General features: G+C 37.1%; 1 long non-coding RNA gene across 4 annotated transcripts in view; it reads right to left on the minus strand.

The window, feature by feature from the left end:
* Nucleotides 1–141: 141 nt before the first annotated feature.
* LOC102153951 overlaps nt 142–20,311 on the minus strand; it is a 38,085-nt gene continuing 17,915 nt past the window's right edge. For 3 of the 4 annotated variants that reach the window (XR_005356747.1, XR_005356748.1, XR_005356751.1), the window contains exons 2-4: nt 18,811–19,078; nt 14,431–14,623; nt 142–4,657 (exon numbers count right to left, since the gene is read on the minus strand). This is a non-coding gene — a long non-coding RNA (uncharacterized LOC102153951). The remainder of the gene's footprint in view (nt 4,658–14,430; nt 14,624–18,810; nt 19,079–20,311) is intronic. The other variant, XR_005356750.1, reaches the window with a different exon arrangement.

The following is a 20,311-nucleotide window of genomic DNA, read 5'->3' on the forward strand; positions in this document are numbered from 1 at the left end:
ATAGAAAAGTTGACTTATCTTAAAATAAAGCAAGACACTATATCACTCTGCTACAAGCAAATGTTTCGTTTGTAAATAAGGATGAACTGACAGTGCTTGAAAGTGTAGTTCATCAAAATCACAACAAGAAACCAAATATTATGAATGTGTAAAATTCCATGTTTATTTAATATCCATTACATAGCCGGTTCATTGAAACCAGACTTTGTAAAGACAAATAACATTTCTGATGAACATAAACAATATCATATAGTTGAAATTCATCCTGTATTTTCACATGAATAAAGATGTCATTATGCAGGAGTTTCGACAATAAAGACCTTGCTGTGAATTGGCGTGGCATCTCTCAATGCTTCAAAGCAGCACCAGCCTCCATCAGCTCAAGAGGAGACATTAGTGACTGTGCGTCAGTGAGCTCTGTGATCGGCAGGTCCACACTCAAGTGTCATAGAACCTTTCCCCAATGTGTGAGTTGGTGTCCAGCGTGGTCTGTGTCATGGGTACCTTCTCAAAGGACACATCCAAAGCTCGGGATGGGTATTCCTAGGACCAAAACAAACAACAACAGAAACAAACAAACAAAAAACAAAGCAGAAAACCTGGCAATATACAGATAATGTAAAAAGGCTCACTCTGGTCAAGGAGAAGTGTCAGTATTAATAATATGAATGATTATTATCTTTATAGTTGTTTATACTTATTGAAGTTCAGTGTGTGCCAAGTACTTTGTTAAGCACTTAACATTCACTGTTGTATAAAATGGCCACAAGAATCCTTTACAATAAACACTTTAGTTATCCGTGTTTTATAAATAGGGAAGCTAAGCTTGGCAGAAGTCAAGAACCTTTAATACAGTTTCACAGTAAATAGTAGAACCACAATGCCCTCTGTGGCACCATACATGGCTCGGGGAAGACCAGTAGCTTCCAGTGGTCAGCATTGTAGAGGAGCTGATAGCTTTACCTCAAAGCCATTCGTAGTAGCCCTTCTCTGCCTTGCTTTTCTCTATTCTGGAGGCTAGAAAACTAAAATTCCTAACATTTGAAAAAGACTTCTTTGTGTCTGATACTACTTTTTTCTTCCAATTTTACATTCCAAGCCACAACAGAGTTCTTTCTCCCAGGAGTAACCGTGTGATAGATTCTGACTGAAGATGTAAGTTAATGAACTGAGATGAAGTTGCTAGCTGGGTTCCCCTGAATGTCTTCTTAAAAGAGACAGATTCAGTTGCACAGCAGATCTCTAGCTAAGAGGATAGACCTCCTGTTAAGTGTTCTACACTCACACACAGAGCGAGCAAAACAATTTCTGATTCCTTCACCTCTTCGCCCTTCTTCTTTACCTATTCCAGATTATCCATCCTCACATTGGCTGATACATAAAAGAAAAAAAAAGCATCCTTCTTGTGAGCCATGTGAATTTGTTACTTGTGGCTGATTATATTGATTACCTAAAACTGCTTTATAAAGATTTGAGACTTATTGGAGGCTGAGAGCAATAATCACTAATATTTGTTAAACAAAAGGATAAATGATTGAACTGTGTATCTTAATTGAGCTTGTCCTGTGCCACATTTCTACAATTAAATTCATGTTGGGTGAATTTCCTTTTATTTGAACACTCAACACTAGCACATCTGAAGTGGCTATCAGTTCTTTTTGTAAATTAAAAAATAGGATAAGCCCTCTGGGCTATGTGCACAGAAAAAATAGCTATAGCCCTGATCAGAGGGTTCCAAAGTCTAGAATTGAACTCACTATCAGGCCCAACAGAAAAGGAAAGGAGAAAACCAAGGAGAGAAAAGGAGGCATTTTTTGAAGAAGGTGAAATACTCAGATTTCTTAAAATCTGTTAAATAGGACAAAACCCACATTCAAACCCCAGTCTTCCCATTAATGATTTGAATACCATTTCCAACATTTACTGGATGTATGATATTAAGTAAGATTGCTTCACTTCTCTGAGATTCACAGTTGTTTTCAAATAAAAAGTCAACATTTTACAGCCTTTCTCATAGGCTTGTTTTTAGGATTAGCTGAAACAAGGAACTTAAATTGCCTGGTACTGTGTCTGACACATAGAATACAGTTAACAGATTTTAATTCTCCCACTACCCAGGTCCCTGTCACCCATCCCCTTTGACAGAAAGATGACTTCACAGATTTTTGCCTAATTTCTGAAAGTATTTTTTTCTTAATCCACAGCCCAGTCATCATACAAAGACTACATTTGGTTGAACATAGATATTAGTGAAAGAAATTCCTCCAGCTAGGATGTGAGCTTCCTGAAGGCACTAACCGTGTCTTATCAATGTTCATATTCTTTAATAATTTGAATTTCTAAAGAATTTCCAGTTATCTAAAGAGAAAATAATTTTTGAGCCCCCCCCATGTTACTTTGTAATGATTCATTAATCCAAATGACTTTTCTTTGTCAAGGTGTAATCTTGTCAGAATTTACTGCCCATTAAGCACACTGCTTGAGAACCTATAAAGTAACTGTGAACAAAGGAAAACCCATATTGTCAATAATAATATAAAGGAATGAAAAACCAAAAAAATCCTATATTGGATATCCTATATGATTGTTTACTGTGAACTATTCCCTATGCTAGGCTCCATTGGACATTATCTCTAATCCTCTCTACAACTATGCAAAATGCCATTAGCCCCATATTATGAAAGGAAAACCAAGGATCAAAGACTTGACTGGCACTAACTAGTAAGTGAATTCAGAGTGCCTTAACCACAGCTTGACTTCAGATCTCTCACATTCCAATGCTTGAGCTCTTTGCACTCTGCCTACTGTATCCAGAAGATATGCAGATTAATGAATTTCTGGGAAAAAAACTCCAAAAACTTCAAGCATCTAGTTTGGTAGAAAACAAGGCTTTGGGACCTTAATTATTTGGATCTGTAATATCAAAATTATTTGTCACTAATAAAAACCAATAATGTCCAATATTGCTATTGTAACACACAAAGGTCTTATTTAATCTTCACAACAGTTTTGTGAGGTAGATATTATTACCTCCTAATATGAATAGATGTTGAAATTCAGAGAGAGCAATGGCTTTTCCAGAAAACAGATATTGAAACCACACCCTGACCCCATCTCCTAGTCCAGGATTCTTTCCACAATACCACCACATTCTGCCCACCATACTACTTTGCCTGAATTTCAGTGAAAAAAGGGACCAAAGAAGGTATGGTGACATGGAATAAACACCATCTTTGGCCCTGTTGCCTTCTATTATCTAAGATGCTTTCTGCTGAACAAGGCTTTTATGTTTTATTTTTTTCTTCCACCAGGGTGTCTTCTGAGAAGGCATTCTGATACAGTATGGATTCAATAGAGCAAGTCTTCCCACTGAGCGTGGCTAGGCAAATATTAAAGTGATTTTCTGAAGGTCTTTAGTTCAGGCTTGGTTTTTGGTATGTCCCTTTCCTTCTCCTTAGCATCTGTTTTCAAATGAACAGTGAGGCATCACTTTCAGGGCTAGTAGAATAGCTCTGGGATATTTAACAGGTGCTGGAACTCATGTCTAGGACACCAGGTCCAAAGATAGATGGTTCCCTCTTCTTCTAACCTATGACTTTAAGCAGTAAGAGCAGACCAGTATCTTTAAACTAGTATATTGTACCATAAAACCATTCTTTCCTATTTTGATTTAGAGGTGCTGGTGAGGAATCAACTAGGATTGTTACTACTGAGAACTAGCAGAGCAGTAACCATCATTCACTCTCATGACACATGGTGTGTCTCTTGTGCTTACAGAAGCAGGACAGCTGGATATAAGCAACCAGGTGAGGTAGGATAAGCATATATTCCTTTAAAAAATCTTTTTGAATTTGAGAAAGGTGGAATTAGGGTGAGCAACAGAAAGTAGCTGACAGCTAGGAGTAGCTCTGAACAGAGAAGACAGATAATGACCCAAGTTTGGACTAAATTAGAATGATCAGAAAGAAAGCCCAAATGAGCCAATAGCTAAACACTGGAAGGAAGAAGACTCAAAAGCAAACATCGACCTTGAGGACCCTGGACAGTCGTGACCCTCAGAGAGCTCTGCATTCAGGTATTCTTCATTAACCTTTTGATGATCTTTTAGTGTTAAAAACATGGTCTTAAGGTATTATTAAGGAATGATGCCTGAATCAGGAAGATTCAATTACATTTATAGATAATATTCTAGTTCCTGGAGTGGGCCAAAGATGTAAAGGCATCCTTCACAAACTAGCACTTGCAACGTCTTCTTTCTGTGTCATTTTATTCCTTCTTGAACCCCTCTTTACTATCGTGATATGCCATAGAAGCAAAAGTAAACACTTCTGTTTCACTCTTCTAACACTTGCTTATTGATTTAATTTTCACAACTAACCTCTGAGATAGAATCTATTATTATCCCATTTTACAGATGAGGAAACTACAAGTTCCTCAGGCAAGTTCCCAAAGGTCTGGCAAGTTCCCAAAGTCATGCAGGTAGTTAGTGAAACCAGGCCATCTTCTTCCAGTCCTTGCTCTTAACAGCTATGCAATAATGCCTTGCTGCATTACATATTTAATGCAGTTAAAATATTTTACAGTCTTCCAAGAATAAAATTTCAGTACAAACAGAGCTATAGGTAGTTTCCAAGTATGTAGTGGGTCCATAACTCACCTGAAAAATAAAATTGTTTTTATTAAGAAACTATGATTTAATTCCTAATCTCCTTAGTATGCAATGATACTTTTAGAAATAAAATATATTGTTTTACTTACATGATGATAATAATTCTTATAGAAATATGAAAATTTGGGCAGCCCAGGTGGCTCAGCAGTTTAGTGCCACCTTCAGCCCCAGGTGATCCTGGAGACCCAGGATTGAGTCCCCACATTGGGCTCCTGGCATGGAGCCTGCTTCTCTCTCTGCCTGTGTCTCTGTCTCTGTCTCTGTCTCTCTCTCTCTCTCTCATAAATAAATAAAATCTTTAAAAAAATAAAAAAATATGAAAATTTCATGAAGTACCTAAAAATTGTAATATTTTAAATGGCTCTGTTCAAAAAGCTAAGCTGAAACTAATAGGGTATGTTTAGTTTACAAATAATAAAAGACTCCTATATTCCTACCATCATTTCTGGGCACTGTAAACATTTTATTAATGAAAATGCTAGTTCAGTTGGTGGCATTTCAAACAAGGAAGCAGAGGCTGTACTTTGGAGATGAACGTATACATAATTGGAAAAGGTGATGATGAACTAAACCATATTTACACAAGCATTTGAAATAATGGCTCATGAGTCTTGTAGAATATTTTTCCCCTTTTAAAACAACCATACACTGTACCAAATTGGTTCATTTCTTGGCATCTCACTCATGCTACAAATCTTCCTGCTGGATAGGAAATCTAGTCCATATCACCACCATTTTTCAAATTAAGCTTTATCTCTCTTGCTGGGTACATGGATGATGTAAAGTCTAAGGTTTTTCAATTTGTTTCATAATTTTTTGAAATCAGAATTCAACCAGTGGGAATCAGAATGACAAACTACTAAACTTTATGTCATGGTAGGAGAGGATGTGCATGGGAATGTGTATGCGTGGGTGTGCAGGTGCATGTGAATGCACACATGCCTGTGTGTCTGGTTTATTATTGCAGTGATGACAAAAATTGGGGAATAGAGACTGGTAAATATGCTCTCTCCGGAGAAGAAATGCAAATTTAAAATGAGGTGGACTTTCTCTCTACTACATATTTATTTACCAAAGTCATAGAAAACCCAAACTCATTTCAGGTTTCTTGAAAAGTAAACCAAAAATGATTAAACATCTCTGATAAAAGTATGCCTCTATGGCTGGAATGCTAAATATCACAGATGAAAAAAAAGCAACTTCCTACACTTTCAAAAAAAAAAAAAAACCCAAAAACCTATTCTGACCAAAAATCCTTTCCAGGCAATCTAGTGAGAAAGTGTGAATATATTAACCTGAAGCTTTTTCTGAAGTTTTCCTGAAAGTTGCACACCAAAAGTTTCCATCTCTTGCGTTTTTAGAGTCATGGATTTTCCAGATATATATACCTAGACATACACTGTCCAAGAAGACACCAGCATAAAGCACAATGGACTTATGGCTTTTAAAATGTGATGCAAGAACTCCTCAAATCCCATGAAAATTCTACATGTAGTTTATGGATGGTCTTTGTATTATGTAAGGTTAATTCAGTGCATATCAGTGACAATGCCCACTTTCTCTGTGCTGGCATAATTTACTTACGATATATAGCAAATCAGATATCCGCTCATTATTGCCTCATCAAAGAGAGCACTAAATCAGAGTGCCTGGTGGCTCAGTTGGTTAGGTGTCTCACTTCAGCTGAGGTCATGATCTCAGGGTCCTGGGATGGAGGCCTGGGTAGAGCTCCCACTCAGTGGGAAGTCTGCTTCTTCCTCTCCCTCAGCCCCTCTCCCTGCTTATACTCTCTCAAACAAATAAATAAAGTCTTTTTCAAAAAACACTAATTCTGATGAATTACTTCATGTGTATGGTTATAGTAGGAGTAGTAGGGCATGGATTCTTTAGGTTTATCAGAGTGGTGTTAAGGATTAAAGTATTTTTCTAGTCATGTATTTAGACGCCCATTTTTATAGCATCTTGAGATTTCCAGATTATTCAAGATGTGATGGTTTGCTGATCCTGAATCCAATGAGAAAAAAAGTTCATACTTTCTAAAGGAAATACGTTTCAAATGACTGTAGGTTTCCCATGGGAATTATTTCTCTTTTGAGTTTTAACCATTCCCATTGCTATAGTACCTCCCAAAAGTAAGCATGATTCATAGTCTTCACACTGCCTTTTGGCACATTAACATATTATTCAAATCTCACAATGGCAGCACCTGAAGGACAGGAATTCTGGCCTTTTTTTCTCTCTTTCTTTTTTGTATCCCTAGCACCCAAGAATGTGCTCTATAGAGTCAGTTTGAATAAATGCATGGAGATACCTAAAGTAGATGATTTGCTGTTCAGTTATATTTGATTATCTAACTGTAAAATTACTATCATAAGGAAAGTAAAAAAAAATAATCCTCATGCCTTTTTAAAAGATTTTATTTATTTATTCATGAGAGACACGCAGAGAGAGAGGCAGAGACATAGGCAGAGGGAGGAACAGGCTCCTCACTGGGAGCTCGATGTGGGACTGGATCCTGGATCCTGGGATCACGCCCTGAGCCAGAGGCAGACACTTAACAGCTGAGGCCCGCCTCCCCCCCCTCCCCCAGGCATCCCAATCCTCATGCTTTTAAAGAATGTACAACAACCTCATGCCATGCCAAAATGTCTCCTGATGCAAAGAATCCTTCCATGACAGCCTTACTACCTTGAATAATCATTTGTGAAAAAACACTGGTCTCCACTTTCATATCACCTCCCTGCCTCACATATATGATTCTATATGAATTTTAAAACCTCTTGATTCCAAAATTTAGACCCATTAACCTTAGATTTCACTAACCGAGTCCATGTGGTTTTATAATGGCATCTATTCTAGGGTACTCCACATCTTACAACATGCTCTTTCATGAGGACCTGTGTTTTGGAGAAAGTGACCAGTCGGTTACCATGCAGGCCTCCTTATGTCAACTCACTTCTCTATTGGCACCTTTCTGGCCCACCAGAGTTTGTGGGGGAGGGATACTGTGAAAAGACTATTTAAGTCTGCTCATGGAAGGAATTTAAATGATGCATTGGATTAAAGTGATATCGCTATCTCAACAAATTAGACTTGTTAAAAGACTGGAGGAGAGAAAACATTTTTGATGAACTTTGACTTCAAATTTTGAGTTTTTGAGTTATTTACCTCCTGAACTTAAAATCTCCAATGTTCCTATTTCTGCGCTTCTGAAGAATTGTTCCCTCTTTGTGGAATGTTTTTCCTGCCTCCTCTAGCACAGCAACTCAGTCTTCTTTAAGGAGGGATGAAAGAAAGAAAACTTTCTCCTTGGGCCTTACTTGGAGAGGCCACATCTTTGTCCTTTCAAAGTGGGCAAAAAAATCAAACACATTATTATTCAGGCTATTTTAATTCTCATGAGAATTCTCTCATTAATTCAGGCTATTTTAACTCTCCTGGGCTATTTTATTATAATTATCTGCTTGTACTACTAATAAAGAAGGGAAAAACATATACAAGGTGAAGGCATCTGTCGTGACAAAAACAAATTCTAATGATTCCAAGGTCTTCAGTCTTTCCTTGATGATTATATATCTGAGGTTGTCAACATTAGATCAGGTTTTTAAGCTCCTGGTCATTTCCTCAAGCAAATATGATGAAACCAAAGGATCAAATAACGTTTTCAATTTATAATGTCTCACTACAAATTTTTGATTTTTTTATGAATGAATTATTAAAGCTGCAAATGATAGTGGCTTCCTTTGAAAAAGAATTATTTAAAGCTCTCTTTAAGTGCTTAAAAGATAATAAAGAATAAGAAAATTCTTCTGTGATTGGTTAAAGGACAATTGGTATGTATGCTATTGATGAGGATGGAAAAAATCTGCCAGGTGACTTCAATTCAGCTGAATCACGTGACTTGTATTTGCTGAGCAGAAGAACCAAGAAGTAGGCCAGCTAAGAAGGATTGGCATGAAAGATTGGAGGCCCCTGGGTCAGAAACCCTGCAAGCAAGGATAAGTGATTTTTTTTTTAACTGAAAAGAATCAATACGCTATACAGCTGACCAAGGTGGCTTCTCTGTCATCTAGGGTATGTCCTTTAGTCTCCCTGAGACTCAGTGCCCTCGTTTGTAAATGGGGCCTTGTAACATCCTTCATAAATGATGAGGACAAGCAGACCTGGGATATTGGGAAAGCTGAGAGAGATAACGCCGCTGGGAATTGCACTGTAGAAGAAACATTTAAATGGGAGGCTGAGTGTTGGAGCAGATTCCAGTTACGACCCAGCTATGGGATGACTTGGTGTTCGTAAGTAAATAGCTCTGGGTGTCCGATTCCTCACTGATGAAGTGGGGAGATTTTCAGGATGTATGAAACAATTGAAACTTATAAGAGCAAAGTCATAAAAATCATTTGCAGTCACATACACTAAACTGACTCAAACTGGTGTGAACTGCTAAAGAGGTATTGTGGAATCTTTACTCAGTGTTGCTTCTAGTCTACCCTCCTCCCCCTTTTCAGGGGAGATTGCAGGAGAGAAATTTGTAAAGATTGGGTACCTGAGATGAGTCCTGAATGGTGTGGCACCATGTCACCTGTGGCAGTCTCATGAGTGAGGCGAGGGGCTGTAATGATGAGTTCCAGATTTTTGTGAGAATGGTTCACTAGTGATCTCCAATTCAAATGGCTAACATTTTTGCTCTGCTCAGGGACTCTGCATCAGAAATGAGTCTAAAATCTTGGGAGAAAATCAAAGAGGGTGTAGCAGCATCTTCCTTCTCTGGTGAGTTATGCCCAGCAACTTCCCATACACCGATACTGTGCTGTGCATGCAATGGGGGGATGGGGGTGGGATTGGGGGTGGGGGTGGGGTATGCACCTTGGAAATCCCCAGAGACTGGAAGTTCTCTAAAGGCTCTTCAGCTGGGCTCTCAGAATCAAGAACAACAATGTTAGACCCAGAGAGTGGAAATCCGCAATATGGGAGAGTATTAGTTACTTGGAAAATGTAGTGTATTTCTTTTTCCCTCATTCACAACCTGAATGTTATTTAGGCATTAAGAGAATCAGTCTAGGGGCACCTGGATGGCTCAGATCCTGGGATCCAGCCCCACATCAGCAGGGAGTCTGCTTCTCTCTCTCCCTCTGCCCCTCCCCCTGCTCATGTTCTCTCGTGGCATCTGTCTCAAATGAATAAACAAAACCTTGAAAATAAAATTAATTTAAAAAAGAGAATCAGTCTAATTATTTCCTATTTCAGCCCTTGGACTTTGTATTTCATTAATAGATATTAGTTATTTCTTTAGACAACCCAATTACATAGATGCTTATTAGTCCCAATATTTAAGTAAAGGAAACTGAGGCAGTGCAAAGTTAAGGAATTAGTTCTCATCTGGCTAGAATTCTTAAATATATTAAATGCCTTTCTTTGTTTCATCTCTTTCCATATACAGCATAGATTTCAACACCCAATTGATTAATTAACTAGCCTGATCCTGCTACCCACCAACTCTTCTACTTCTCTGGTGGGGGGTAGGCTTCAGTTCAAGTGCACAAGATGGTAAGAGGAAAGTTTTTATTTATTTATTTTTAGAAGTCAGTAGTTCAGTGATCATTCTTCTGTCATTCTCAAATTTTGTTCCCTGTGCTCTAGAATGTCTGCTCAGCTGGAGTGGCTAGAACCTTAGGAGGCCATGAGTTGTCAGTAAAAGTAGCTCGTCCGTCCCTCTCAGACCTCACCAAAATACTTTGTCAAGAATCTTTGGATTTCACAAAAACTTCTAGATTTCTTTTCTCAAATTGTAAGTTTAATTATATTTTTAAGAGTTACAAGACACATAATTTCCCTTAATTTAAACCTTTTTCTAGTAGCATTTAGGTTTATATTTCAATGAAAGCCTGTACATGTTAAATATATATATATATATATATATATATATATATATATATATATATATCTTAGAAAATTAGTCTTGTTAGTTTTCCAAGTATTCAGGACTTGTAAATTTAAAATAAAACAAAACATTTTGATTTGCTTAGGCAAACTAGCCTTAAAAGAGAAAAAACACTAGTTTAGTTTTTAATTTAAATTTAAAAAGTTTTATACTGGGGATTTTTTTCCACTTTTCTAACTCATGCCTGATGAATCCTTAAAAAAAAAAAAAAGAGTTTCTTTATTTATTTGACAGAGAGCACAAGCAGGAGAGTAGCAGAGGGAGAGGGAGAAGCAAATTCCCCCACTGAGCAGGGAGCTTGATTCCCAGCCCAATGCCAGGACCTTGGGATCATGACCTGAGCTAAAGGCAGATGCTTAACCAACTGAACCATCCAGGCGCCCCTCATGTCTCTCAAATATACTTTAATTTTCCTAATAATAGGATTTCTTCTAAATAATCTTATCAAATCACTTCTGCCCTTTATTGTTTTCCAAGCTCAAACTTAAAGTATATTATTCACAAAGCAATGAGGGGAAAGGCCATTTTAAAGAAAATGATTCAAATTAGTAATATTTTGGAAATGAAATAAAGGGGAGGCATCTACTTGGTGAATGGCTTGTGCATTGCTGTCTTGATTGGGATTTCCTGCCCTCTTGAAGCTTTGAATCTCCCACCTGCTCAGTGAGTCAGTCTCCAGCTCCCCAGCAGCTCTGTGATCTTCACTGTATCAGTGCCTACAGCCTTTATGTAACGTTTGCATTGCTATATTCACTGCACTAATGTTTACTTAATTTTTGTCCTTAATTAGCTTAAAAATTTTAACTAAATGTATCTTAAAAGGAAGTTTTGTGTCCTTGCCATAAATAGATGGCCAAAATTAATTTAATGGAAACCATACAGTGTTATTAAATTCTAGCTCCACAGAGCTGTCTGCTGAAGACTGAGCCTGAGGCTTACTTTCTATTTCTTAAAAAGCAAGAGAAAAGTGTTAGAGAGTTCTTTGTCAGCACCAGCCTGTGACTTTCTTCCTGATATAATTAGAAGTCTCAAAAAACCTGAAATGATGCAAATCTTCTTATTGTGTTATTCGATATCCATATGCCTCCTAAAATTATCTTGTACACACCAATGGTGCATACATGTCCCTCAACCTGGGAAACACGGGGTTGAATGTTGTCCAAGACCCCTGCCAGCTGTAACACTTTATTATACTGCAAACCAGTCATTTCAGTTTACAGATACACAAAAGACCCAGAGGTCCATTTCTCTTCTGGTGCTTCAAAAAGCTGAGACACAAACATCTTGTAGGAAGAACTGACTCTTTTCTCTACTCTATAACTCTGGCTAAATTATTCAGACATGAAAATGTAATGAGGAAGTGGGAATAAGAGCAGGAATTAGGATTCAACTGGCCAATCTGATTTGTTTCAAAAGACCTTTATTTAAAAGTCAAATCGAAAAGTGTCATTGAATCAGTTGAAACTTTTTTTTTGGTAGAGCTGAAAGTCAAATTCTGGGATCAGTTTGACACAGTAGCTGTATTTTGATAAGAGAATTGATGCAGTTTTGGTAATATTGCCAAACTTAATTATCTTTAACTAGTTCTAATTGCCCAGTGATCATTTGCATGATGAAAATAAATGTTTTTAAAACTGAAATTAATAGCAATTTCTGTTTATAATTCTTTTTTTTTTGTTTTTTTGTGAGAGGCTTGTACGGTTAGAGTAAAACCTTAGTTCAAGAACTTTCTTTTCTCCTTTGTAGGGTGCTGCTAGAGTTACTTACACAAATGACCAAAGCACAGAATCATTTTGTTATCCAGCACTAAGTAAAATGAATAATTAAAACTGACTCACATAGAAAGTGGCAATGGAAATTAGTGGGAAAATTCATTGTTAGTTTTTGACTTCTACTGCCAGCATAAAACACCATAATGGTAATTGAGATATCATTATTTTTCAATAATCCATTTTACTTGGCAGAAACACCATGGAGCTCTATCCTTCTGCCTGGAACCTAGAGGTAGTACTTTTTATAAGATTAAAGTTGGTGCTAGTCATTTCAGACATTCACTGCTGAGTGAGAGATAGGTGGCTCATCCTCACCAAAGGTAGCCTCAAAAAATCTCCATAGCACCTGCCGCTGTGACATAGAATTTCCAGTTAGTGCAAGCTGCTGCTGCTCCTTTATGCCTTACCTACTTAATTCCTACTTCAGTTTGCTTAGAAAACAACACGGAAAACAAAAGACCAGGCTCACAAGTTGCAATTCAGTGGTGGCTTGGAGACCAGTGACCTGGGAACTAGAAGACCTGAGTTCCAGGTCAGCTCCACCACTAACTGTGTCACATTGAGCAGCTCTGATTTTCAATGTCCCCTTCTCTAAGAGAAAGAGTGAGAAGAGATCTATATAGCCATTTCTTGCCTGCACTTCCTATGATTCTATCTACTTCCTATAGTGCTACAATGATATCTAGCATTAAAAATAATGTTCAATTATCTGAGACTTTAAAGAACAATCCAGCCTGGCATAAGATTTTAAAGAGAATAGCCAGCATAAACTCTGATCAACAAGTCATGCACTTCATTAAGCAATTAATAATAGACCCACAATTAGACAGATACTGTGCTTCTGATTTGCTGGTTGACTCATTGACTATGCTATATATTGACCTTCAGAATACTAGAGAATAATAGATAGGGGCCTAACCATTAAGTAGTTGATCTTCAAACATACCTGCATTAATTTTTTATCTATTGCATTTCATTTTAATTGTAGTGTGGTTAAAATTCCAATGAGATAGGGCAGCCCTGGTGGCTCAGCGGTTTAGCGCCGCCTGCAGCCCAGGGCCTAATCCTGGGAACCTGGGATTGAGTCCCATGTCGGGCTCCCTGCATGGAGCCTGCTTCTCCCTCTGCCTGTGTCTCTGCCCCTCTCTCACTCTCTCCTCTCTGTGTATTCTCATGAATGAATAAATAAAATCTTTAAAAAAATTCCAATGAGATAAATATTTTCCTTTATGTGAGAACCCCAGAGAACAGTAGCTTTGAAACATTTATCATAAAATGACCACAGACTATTACCTAACAATTATGCATAAAAATGTCCATGAGTGATTAGATTAATATAGGCCTTCATGTAAAGCCAATGATCTACATTGAGCTTCACAGGAAGAGCCTGTTTCCACAGACCACAGAATATTACCAAGCTAGACAGCTAGCTGAGAAAATGCACTCAAAATATTACTCAAAGTCTACTTTTCTACATCAGCTCCATCCTACGGACTAAAGCTAAAAACCAAAGACGACATTTTTCCAAATACTTGTCAGAACCAAGGGAATTATGCTTATTTATTTTAAATTTGAGCCAAAATGTGACAATCCCACAATTTTTAACTCTGGTATTCATCTCTTTTCCATGAACAGTGGTCTGACCTCAAGACAAGTAGCAGGGAGTAGTAATTTCAGTCAGCTGACATCTATCTGTTAAAATGCAGCATTTCTAGATAGATAAGTGGTAAGCTTTGGTAGGTGTCTGGCTCAACTTGTTATTAATGTTACTCCAGAGAAGGGATCTTCAGTTTAGTAGACTTCCCTTCTTCTGATCCTTTATTCAGCAAACTCTTGTGTTGGGCACATAGTCATTTTCTCATGTGCATTACCTATCACACTGTATTTTTCCAATGGAATCCAATGTAAAACATGTAGTGACTGAAACTTGAACTGTATTCTGGAGGCCATGTGTCAACCCACTCCTACAAAGAGAAAAGAAATGGAAATCTAAAGCTGGAAACCTTGAGACGGTGTTCTATGCTCTGCTCTCACTTTCCTGAATTACGTACCTTTCTGCACTTGATTTTCTGCAGTAAGAGGAGGCAGCAGGGCAAAGAGGAAGAACACTGCCTCTGTGGCCACATTTGCTTTTGCATCCTCGCTTCCCCACTTACTAGATGTGGAACTTGGCAAGTTTTTAAAATCTCTTTAAGCCTAAGTTTCTTCTCTAAGTTGGAAATAAGAATATCCTCCTCGAAGTTGCTGCAGGGATAAAATGAGATAATGTGAGTAAAGCTCTTAGTACCGAGTCTGCAAATGATAAGCACTCTGAAATGTGTAGCTTCCATTTAATCTTGTCATTAGCAGAGCATAGAGATGACAGATGAACTAAGACTTATTAAGTCCCTAGAACTCCTTGGGCAAAGAGAGGCTCTAGAAATTACCCTCCCCATGTTTTCTCACTACCCTCACCTCACCCAAAGTTCTTTATAAATTTGAGAGCTAATTCTCTGGCTTCTGTACCATCGTTCCCTTTATCTCCTCTTTCTAATTCCTCATGATTAATTTTAGAAATACCACTGCATATCAGCAAAGCCATCAACAGAGAAAAACAGTAAAAATTCAAATCATTACGTAAAAGTTATTTATTAGTAGATATTTCTTTGTGGTGAAAGTAATGATGATTTTTATCCTCTTGACTCAGGCTTTATATTTTCCAAACTTCTGCATTGACATAAATGACTTTTATAAGAACAACAACAAAATACATGTAAAATGTGTATGTGCATTACTGTATTTGTGTGTGTGTGTGTGTGTGTAGCTGGAGGAAGTCACTTATTAAGCTCAGTGAAGATGTGGTTGCAGGAGATTGTCTGAAATAACTGGAGCATGCGTGAGTACTAAAAGAAAATTATTTTAGCAAAAAGCTTAAGACTTAGAAGACATTGGCTTAAATCTTAGTATAATGATCTCATAGCTGTATCACCTTGGTCATTTATCCTTTCTAAGCCTTATCTCTCTCATTCATTAACTGAGGTAGTAATATCATTCTCCAGCAACTTCTTGAAGGTTGAGCTTGCATGTGAAAAAAGTATGCCATATGGCATAGAGTTAGAGTTTAGATGTATTAGTTGACTTAAAACCTAAAGAGTACCTAAATGCTTTTTTATTTTTTTTAAGATTTTATTTATTTGTCAGAGACAGAGCACAAGCAGAAGGAGAAGCAGACTTCCCACTGAGCAGGGAGCCTAATGTGGGGCTCCATTCCAGGATCCCAGGATCATGACTTGAGCCCAAGGTAGACTCTCAACTAACTGAGCCACCCAGGTGCCCCTAAACACTTTTTTTTTTAAAGAATTAACTAAAAAACTTAGACAAAAACTCTTGCATGAATTAAAATTACTTAAAATTATTCAGTTCATTTGGATATTTCCCCAATACCTTAAGTATAACGTAGTAAAAAATAAATTTAATATTTTTCCTCATAGTACCTTCCCAAAGTAGCTCCTTTTCTTAGATTCATTAGTGCCATAGATAAAAGGACATGTGCCATAGTTCCCCAAGCTAATAACATCTATTCATTCCAACTTCTGATTTTGCAATATTCAGTGTCTTCCTTATTCCAATTGAGGTTTCCTCTGAACTATTGGTTTGATTCCATTCTTTCTCTCCTCAAGGGCTTCTCCACGGCAGCACTATTGACATTTTGGGATGGGTTGTTCTGTTAGGAGGGTCTGTTTTGCGCACTGTAGGATGTTCAACAGTATCTCTGACCTCTATTTTATGACAACCACAAATGTCCCCAGACATTACCAAATATCCTCTGGGAGGCAAAAATCTTGCCCAGTTGAGAACCACTGCTCTGCTTTGCACACGTCCCACAAGAGCGCTCTGGAGTCACAGCATAGGTGTGTATGTAACACTAATAATGGTTATAGCAACTTTTAAAAACATTTACCCCGAATTTAGTGCTTGAAGCTAAGATTGAAATGAATTTCCATGTAACTTCCACAGACTTACACAGGAGAGTGCAAAATATGTTGCATTCGTATCTCTGATATTTCTCTGAATAAACAGTACTTTGCATTTGCCTTGTCTGAAGGTGTTATGCATTATCAAGTGAAACAGTCTCCCTTATCGCTGATTCTCACTCTGACAGTAACCACTTAAAACAAAAAAGTCATTTGTTTATTTTGTTGTTACTTGCATTCAATATGTATTTTTATGTATCTTCTTGCTTATTTACATTAGAACACATATTCATTGCAGTGTAGAAGGAAAATGTAATATGTATCTGATCCTGTCTGCAATCCATACAAACATACTCACCAGTGTGTTCATTAAATGTCACATAATCAAGTATTATATATTTTTACAATAGCATAAATTCTTAGTAGATTATTATATAGATGTTTCAGAGTGCTTTAATGATGTTTAGGGGAACTGGTTTGGGCTTTGGCTTGTACTAAGAATGCATTGTTATTTTTCCCATTTAAAATAATGAAATATTTGCTCTTGCTACAAAAAAATTTTGCTTTCCCACATGTTTTCCGAAGTGGTTGATTCAGATATCTAGCAATGCCTGCAGTTATATTACTTGAGCATTTACTATGTTAGACTTTATGCTAAACATTTTATGCACATTGTCTCTTTAAAATAAAGACCTCAGGGATGCCTGGGTGGCTCAGTGGTTGAGCATCTGCCTTCAGCTCCCGTGTGTGATCTGGGATCCGGGATTGAGTCCCACATCCAGCTCCTTGCAGGGACCCTGCTTCTCCCTCTGCCCGTGTCTCTGCCTCTTTCTGTGTGTGCCTCTCATGAATAAATAAATAAAATCTTAAAAAAAAAAAAACACCTCAGCAGAGATACCTGAAAGAATAAAGAATAGATGAGAAAGGTAAAAAATACTTCATCTTAAATTTTTTAGAAAAAAATGTAAGAAATTCTGGTTCTTAATCCTGAGATTTAATAAAAAAAAAAAAAAATACTGTTCTCATTGTAAGGCTAGGGCAATTCCATTCCCTCACTTTCTATTTACTCTTCCAGGTTTCTGTTCCATCATTTCATTAAAACTCTACTAGCCATATTTATCAACAGCCTTTTGTGGTAAACCCAGTGGGTCCTGGTGCTATGTGACTTCTTGTCCTTGTCCTATGTGATTTGTCCTATGTGACTTCTTGACTCCTTTTTTTAAAAAGCACTGTTGACCATTTAGTTTCTTAAAATACTCTATTCCCAAATGTGTATCACAAAGCTAGATTTCTTGCCTGATGTGCAGACCCAATATTTAACTGTACACTGGGCATCACAACTTAGACGTCTTACAGACACACCTATGATTCAATTATGCAAAACTGAATTCATCACATCTCCTTCAACCAAAATCTGCTTTTCCTCCTGTGTCTCCCATTTTAATAAATGGCTTCATGATTACCTCTATTTCTTGAGCCAGAATTAAGGCATGATCCATGGCTTTTCCCTCTCCTTTATCTCTGTGAACCAATCAGTCATCAAATCCTGTTGATTCTATCTCTTCAGTAGCTCTTAAGCCCCATCATATTTCCTCCCTATTGCTATCATCTTAGTTCTGAATTTTACAGTCTTTTGACTATCTTATGCAGTTATTTCCTAATTGGCCGCCCAGGTGGTCAACTAAGTATTAACATAAACTGCTGGGAGCCCCTGGGTGGCTTAGTCTGTTAAGCAGCTGCCTTCAGATCAGGTCATGATCTCAGGGTCCTGCATTTGAGCCCCTTGTCAGGCTCCTTGCTCAGGCTGGAGTCTGCATCTCCCTCTTCCTCTGCCCTTCCTCTCCCCATTTGTGCACTCTCCCTCTTGCTTTCTCTCTCAAATAAATAGTGAAATCTTAAAAAATAATTTTAATAAAAATTATTTAATAATTTTAATAAACTGCTTATTTTTCTCAGTTGACCAAATACGTGTGCTAACATAGATAAAAGCGAACACCTGACATAGCTGTCAGTGCATAATATGGTACTATACGGAAAGACTGGGGAAAAGGCAGCGAGAGTACTGGTAAAGAGTTTCAGATGGGTCATGGTGGGCTCCTCAATTTGATTATCAGGAGTCATGCAGGAAATGCCAAAGCCTGAGGTAAAAACAAGAACCAAAGATCAGTGACTTTTTAAACCAATCAAGCTAACTGACAGAAACTGGGAAGTAGCAGCGGTGAGTTTTGGCGGATTCTGCAGACTATCCCATTTCTTATCCAGGCCATTTTTAATGGACCAGGTGCATACTTGCTGGTTCGTGTAAATGACATATGAAAAGATGTCATGGAGCACCTTTCTTGAGATACATGGTCTCAAGTTCTTTCCCTATACGCAGGAGTTATGCAGCTAGCACCTTCCATGGTGGCTAAAAGTAAGAGATTATTGGATTGAACCATAAATCAGTCATCAGTAGGAAGGAATAACTGAGTTACTTACCTGGGGAAAAGGTAAAATTTAGGTATAGTTGTATATCTTTTGTATCTCCTCTAATTCAGTTTTTGTTTTAAGATCTCTTAAAGCAAAGAACTTTGCCATTATCTCATGTCTCACTCTCTGTGTCTGCTTGTTATTTCTGCTTAGGTTACATCAGGCATCCCCACAGTATAATTTTGCTTACTTTCAAATAGGATTCTGTATAATTTATTCTTGTCATTATTTTAGAAAAAGTGTTGACATGTTGGTTGTAGGATAGGACAGTAAACACCTGTAAAAATAATTAGTTACAGATAAATAATGTGGTTAGCAAAGGATGTCATTTTAGGTAAAGTAAATGCATGAAACTTGGATGTTCTAGAATGCTCTTATAACTTTCCTTAGGCATACATTGAAATAATGTTTTGTTTCCCAGTCAGCATCTTGCAAATAATTCTTAGGTGTGGGTTAAAAAACTACTTTCTCTTGATTTTGTATTTTGCAGAAATTTTAGTGAAAGTAGATGAAAGTAGATGAATATTTATGTCTAAATATTATAGTTCTATATAAGTAAAATTTTGAGATGATCACATTCCTTGGATAGTTGATGAATAAAAGTAATGTATACAGTAGAATTTGAATATTACATTGATTTTTTAAATCTTAAGTAATTTAACCCAGTGCAGGCAAGATAAACACAAAGATTTATATTTATTACTTCATTTTGAAGTGCTAAATAGTTTTATTTCTTTGTTCTATCTATAGTCCCTAAGTGATTTTCTGTGTTCCACTGTCCTCAGTGGTAACTCTGAATTCTATCTTTCAAAAGATGAAGAGTTATGGAACAGATTATATGAAATGCTGTATAGTTAAGATTAATTAATAATGATTATAATAGACATTAATTAATAAATCCATTCTAATTGTAATTACTTATAATAGTGAATTATAAAATGATTATATGTTAATGGATCGATGAGAGGAAAAGGAAGGTCTTTAAGTTTGCAGGAGAGAATGTGGTAAGAGAGGATAGGGTTTGTTAATGATATCATCGCTTGTCCATAGACATTTTTCACATATTCACTAAGAAAAGATTTTTTTTTTCTGCTGCGATTTCCTATATCCAAATGGTTCAGTGCTGACAAACTCTTTCAATATTTCCTCCAGATTACAGGGAAAACATCCCAAGGAGCAGTTTTTTAGCTCTACCTCATGATCTGACTTTCTGTGAACTAAAAAAAAGGTTTGCACAAGCAAGGTATTTGTGTCAGGATCTAAAAATTGGAGGTCCCAAATTGATCAATATGTACCTGGCTGATAATACTAATACCATATCCATTTCTAATGTTCTATTGTTTCCAGTAAACAATACTCATATTTTTAATCATTCTTTTATAGTTTGCAATGTGATTTCACATACATTACCACATTGAGCCCTAAAGAAAATCCAATGGAATGAGTAAGGTGGGTTTTTTCCAATGTATACAGATAAAAAAAAACATAGATATCTAGAATGTGGCCATAA

The sequence above is a fragment of the Canis lupus genome, chromosome 3 (assembly GCF_011100685.1).
Source record: "Canis lupus familiaris isolate Mischka breed German Shepherd chromosome 3, alternate assembly UU_Cfam_GSD_1.0, whole genome shotgun sequence".
Lineage (NCBI taxonomy): Eukaryota > Metazoa > Chordata > Mammalia > Carnivora > Canidae > Canis > Canis lupus.